Here is a 6109-nt window from a genome sequence, read left to right on the forward strand (position 1 = left end):
CAAATTGGTGACATCGCCTTGGTTCGATGTGTTAATACGAATGACCAACCTGTGATTATCGTTGTTATTTATATTTCTACAAATACTAGCCTGACAAATATCATAAAATTTATTCATCAGCAATTACTTCACTTCACAATTGAAGGTTCTCGACTTTTAAATAGTAATTATCATGAATTACCGATGATTCTAACTGGAGATTTTAATGTTAATTTTCGCTCTCAGGAATCTCAGCCGTTAATTGATTTTTTAGAAGAAAAATTTGATTTATCTATGAATACTTCTCGACTTCATTCAACAACGCGTTTCGGTACAACGATAGATGCTGTATTTTCAAGAAAAGTAGCAAATTTAGAGAGTAAAATTTATGTTTCACATTATAGTTACCACAAACCTATAATTTCGTACGTAAGAAATTATGATGACATTCAATTACCTGTTTCGAATGAATAATATTAATATAACATTTAAATAATCTTTGTAAAGCACATGAATAATAAATATAATTAAATTATAATATAATATTTATTTATTTAAGTTAATATTTAATCATTTCAGTGATATATGTCGTCAACGCCAAAGAAGTTTTACTTCAATCGCGCGTAAAGGTTACACGCACACACTTTTTTTATTTGTATAAAGTCTTTTTAAAATATAAATTGTAATTTATTATAATGTAACTATGTTTTATTTAATAAATCATAATACCTTGCAGCTAATTTTGTATGTGAGAAATAAAACAAACGAAATATTTAAAAAATAGCTAATTTAATTAAGCTAATCATAAGATTTATTTACATTACATAGTATTTACATATTATTCAAAAATCTTTGGCTCGATATACTAAAAAATTGGTAACATTAAAACACAAAAAGACATACAAATCCACAATGTTTGCTTAATATTTTCTAAGTAAATCATGAACACGGAAATCAAATAGCAAAAAATAGTGACAATGATTTACAATAATAAAATCTTATATATAAAATTATCGTGTCACAATGTTAGTCTGCATACTCCTCCGAAACGGGTGGACCGATTCTCATGAAATTTTCTGTGCATATCGGGTAAGTCTGAGAATCGGCCAACATCTATTTTTCATATGTACCACGGGCGAAGCCGGGGCGGACCGCTAGTATTTATATAACATTGGTGTTTAGTGTAGTTATACTAACTTTTTACTGGATATACAATTTATTATTTATCAATTATTGCTTTAACTTTCCAGTGCTAGGTACTCTTAACTAGCGAACGTACAAACACTTAAGTAAGTATTTTGCAAACAAAGCTTGTTTTATAGTCTACGCATTTTTCGTATTTTACAACAACATTCGTATATATATACGTCTATCCGTTTAGTAGTGCATTTACACATTCGTATTCACTGTTCAGTGTTCGCTATTCGGCTCGTCATTCGACAAAACTTTCGTTTACTGTATCGTCGCGAACCACAGTTCACAAATTTGTAGTACAGTAGGATCGTGTTAGACATTCAAGTCCTTGTTTACATCCGTAAACCGCTCTTAGTTGCGAATACGCGAATAGCAAGAGGACTGTTAATAATTACGTGTTCTTTATTGGCCTCGTGGTTCGCACGAATGTGTAAATGCACCATAAAACATTTAATGCCCTCTGTGTAAATTGTCTATGGACCTTGCATATTTATTAAAAAAAAAGTATTTTGGTCCATTCCGTGGATTTCATATTAATTGTTTACTGCTAACCCATCCGTGGTCCTTTAGCACCCAATCACGAAGATACTACAGATTTGAATGCAAGTTCAAAAGAACTTGCATATTAGAACTTGAATATTGGGAACTAAATCTTGAAAAAAAGAAAAAAGTTTACTGTAGGTCATAAACAAAGTTAAGTACTTAAGTAATTGTATTCATATTATTTAGTAAAAAATTTAGACAATTTTGTAACTACTTCAGATTTAAACTATTTTTAAATAAACAATATTACAAACAGGCATATCTTAATTCTTAATAATTCATATTCATAAAAAATTAACATGCGTTTAGCATCAAAAGAAAGCATAATAATTGTGGAAACATCCCAAAATTCCTCTTAACTTTTTGAAGTAAAACTTCTTTAGGCGCGACTAGGGAGTAACTCAGATTTATTTTCTGACGGAAGTAACGCTTACTATAGTCTGCGTAGTTTCCGCCATTTAAAAATAATAATTCTGATTGGTTGTAAGTATATGTCATATACTACACGCTTCTTGACTTATACGCCAGCTAGTGGCAAATATCATAATCAATTAGGATTATTTATTTTCAAATTTTCAAACGGATCAATTGTGAATAGCAAAGTGAATGAAAAATTCAACAGTTTTAAAAACATTATTTTAAATTGCAAAATTTTTTGAAAATCTCTAAATATAAGTACTTGTTTATTTATTACTTTTAAAATAAGTAAATTAAAAATAAAAATAAACATGTTGCGGATTATAATCAATCTATTTTAAATATTGCTGAAGACAAAGTAGTATCCATAGCAACAGATATGTATATAGGTTGTCATTCAGTTGAACAAGAAGCATATGTACGCCAACAATTTCATAAAATGTCAGTTATTGATACAGGAGGATCGCCTTATGAAATCATATTAGTTCTTAACAAATTTTACATTATTACAACCAATATTGATGTATCTGATGGCTTAGCCAACGGTTGTGTTGGAAAGTTAGTGTATATTGAACGTGATGACAGTGATAACATCATACGCTTATGGCTTGAGTTTCCTGGTAAGATAGGAGAGAAAATTAGGAAAAAAGCTGCCCATCATATTCAAACTCTAAACATTAGTAGAACAGCAGTCCCAATTTTACGAAGATCGTCATCTGTACCAATGAATAGAAATAAGACAATATTTGCAAAGAGAAATCACTTTCCATTAGTATCTGCTTGTGCGCTTACAATACATAAGTCTCAAGGTGGTACTTTTGATCAAATCGTTTATGAATACAATAAAAGTCACAGTCAGCAGCTGTTATATGTAGCATTATCACGAGTAACTGATATAAATGGATTGTTCATTGTCTCAAACACCGATGACAACAAATTTTATCATGGAAGAAAGCGTCCAGGGGGAATAGTTGATTTACAGTGTGAATTTGAAAGACTTTCAAATTCTCGCCTAATAACACAACAGGAAGAATTATATAGGTAACCTTGTAAATGAGAGTAACATTACACTATTTTCCTTCAACTGCCAAAGTTTACGTGCTCATGTTTCTGATCTGAATGATAAAGTATTAAAAAGGTCCACATTGCTGTTATTTTCCGAAACTTGGATGAAAAATGACGAACAAATTCTTATTGAAAATTTTTATTGCGTTACCCAATACAAACGACCCAACTCAACTGCTGGTGGAGTAGCTGTATATCATTCATCTACAGATACACTGAACAATGTAACACCAATTCAAAATATTTCACCAACTATATTATCACAAATTTCCGATGAGGTTTCACAAATTGGTGACATCGCCTTGGTTCGATGTGTTAATACGAATGACCAACCTGTGATTATCGTTGTTATTTATATTTCTACAAATACTAGCCTGACAAATATCATAAAATTTATTCATCAGCAATTACTTCACTTCACAATTGAAGGTTCTCGACTTTTAAATAGTAATTATCATGAATTACCGATGATTCTAACTGGAGATTTTAATGTTAATTTTCGCTCTCAGGAATCTCAGCCGTTAATTGATTTTTTAGAAGAAAAATTTGATTTATCTATGAATACTTCTCGACTTCATTCAACAACGCGTTTCGGTACAACGATAGATGCTGTATTTTCAAGAAAAGTAGCAAATTTAGAGAGTAAAATTTATGTTTCACATTATAGTTACCACAAACCTATAATTTCGTACGTAAGAAATTATGATGACATTCAATTACCTGTTTCGAATGAATAATATTAATATAACATTTAAATAATCTTTGTAAAGCACATGAATAATAAATATAATTAAATTATAATATAATATTTATTTATTTAAGTTAATATTTAATCATTTCAGTGATATATGTCGTCAACGCCAAAGAAGTTTTACTTCAATCGCGCGTAAAGGTTACACGCACACACTTTTTTTTTCTTAGCTTACGATAGCAGACGAAAAAAATGGAGATTCGACATTTTTAAGTTTTCACGCACACAGCAATTAATCAAAATTATCACACGCAAGCATTTATAAATTCTGCTGAAGTGGTTAGTGACTAGTAAAGAAATCTGTGGGATTAAAAAAACGTCCTGATTTTTATTAAAGAACAAACAAACGAAAAATGAAAGAGAGTTTAAAACATTTTTCTTATTACAATAATCGCATTTAATCAATCGGGTTTAACTGTTTAAAGCTACAATTTGAAAGTGCCTATCTACGGATAGAGAAGAATCTAGTTTAAGGTGTAATGGGGTTACCATAACAAAAAAAAAGGAACTGCTTTACTAGAATTTTTACTCTATGATGAAATGGATTTTCTTACATTCCTTGGTACCTATAATAAAAATACACAATACATTACAATAACAAACAATAAGTACAATATAATAATATAAACTGTAATTTTACAGTACATAATAAATATTATTGAACTAGGTATCGATTTATAATACTAAAAATAGGAGAAATATGAATAGATATACCTACTTAATAGAAATTGGTAATAATAAAGTATATTTTATATATCTACTATTATTAGTAAGTAAGTACAATATTTATCTACGAAGTTTTAAAGTGCTAAGCTATTGAGTAGAATCTTAGTAAAATCTATTATGATAATGTAAAACGTGTAATTTAACGTACCTACGTAGGTATATCACATGATCGCAATTAATTGAAACAAAATACCAGTAAAACTAAAAAAAATATTATTCAATAGGACAAGATACAGTAACGCAATATGATTTTACATCCATCCATTAGAATTTTTTCATAATTATCATAATTATATCACGTTCCTGAATCAAGACCTTCGTCAAAAAAGGACCAACATCCACTTACAATACCTATATTATCTATAGAGATTTCCATATCATTTCATATTACATCTATCTATTTTATGTACCTACGAATTAACATGTTAAGTACCTCTTTCTAATAACGACCCACAATTTTGACGGAATAAGGGAAAGATGGGGACTGGGGTCACTGAATTTATCTTAGGAATTTTTAGTTAGCAGATGCCTTACATCCTTTGCGAGGCAGACGCCCACTTAGACCTATTTCTTATTATTTTAGTGAAACTTTTATTACATCGTCTCAAACTTTTTGGTCTGTGAAGCGTCTGTGTAGCGTACCGTCACGCGACATGCGCTACACAAAGCAGTGTTCGGAACCGTTCGAACAGTTTCACTTTTACCGTGATTTCATAAAACCACACAACATTTTTTTTTGAAGTATTAGGGACAATTTTTTTCTACAAATTTTTAGGCAGGTACTGAGAGCAGGTAAGTGAAAAGTTTGGGGATATTAATGTTATATGTAAGTAATTTATTGGTTTCGTAAACACTTTTCTTTTAAACATTGTAGTATTTTCCCGCCCTTTTTTCGTATTTATTTGACTTTACTTTGTCATTGTGCGAAACTCGTTCTTAGTGGAAGTTAGCCCATATTGAGCTACAATGTTACTTAAAATTGGTCCAAAATTATTTATTTATAATTATTTATACTAATTATTATCTGCATATAAGGTGCACCGAAGTTAGAAGTAAAGATTTTATTTGTTCTAAAATGTGATTAGGGAATTAGCGAGTCAAATATTTGGCGTATATTTTAATTTTTAGTAGTTAGTTGTTTTGAAGTTTATAGAATTTTAGTTTAGAACTACAATAATGATATGAGCTAAAGTTCCTACGTTGATAATGGGAAGGGATTGAAATGTAGATTATTTATTAGTAAATATTGAAAAGGCACACATTGCTGAGGCATCACATAAAATATTGCGAGTAAAACTGTGTAAACTTAATTAACCTCTATATTATAATATGATTTCGTTTAGTTACTCTGTAATTGCAATTTCCCGCGAAAATGTGTTGCCACCGCAAAAAGATGTCGTATAATTAATTACCTTTGTAATGCAAATTTTGTCA

The sequence above is a fragment of the Colias eurytheme genome, chromosome 19 (genome assembly GCF_061535395.1).
Source record: "Colias eurytheme isolate Ceu_HAF_F1 chromosome 19, ilColEury1 Martin Lab GWU primary, whole genome shotgun sequence".
Lineage (NCBI taxonomy): Eukaryota > Metazoa > Arthropoda > Insecta > Lepidoptera > Pieridae > Colias > Colias eurytheme.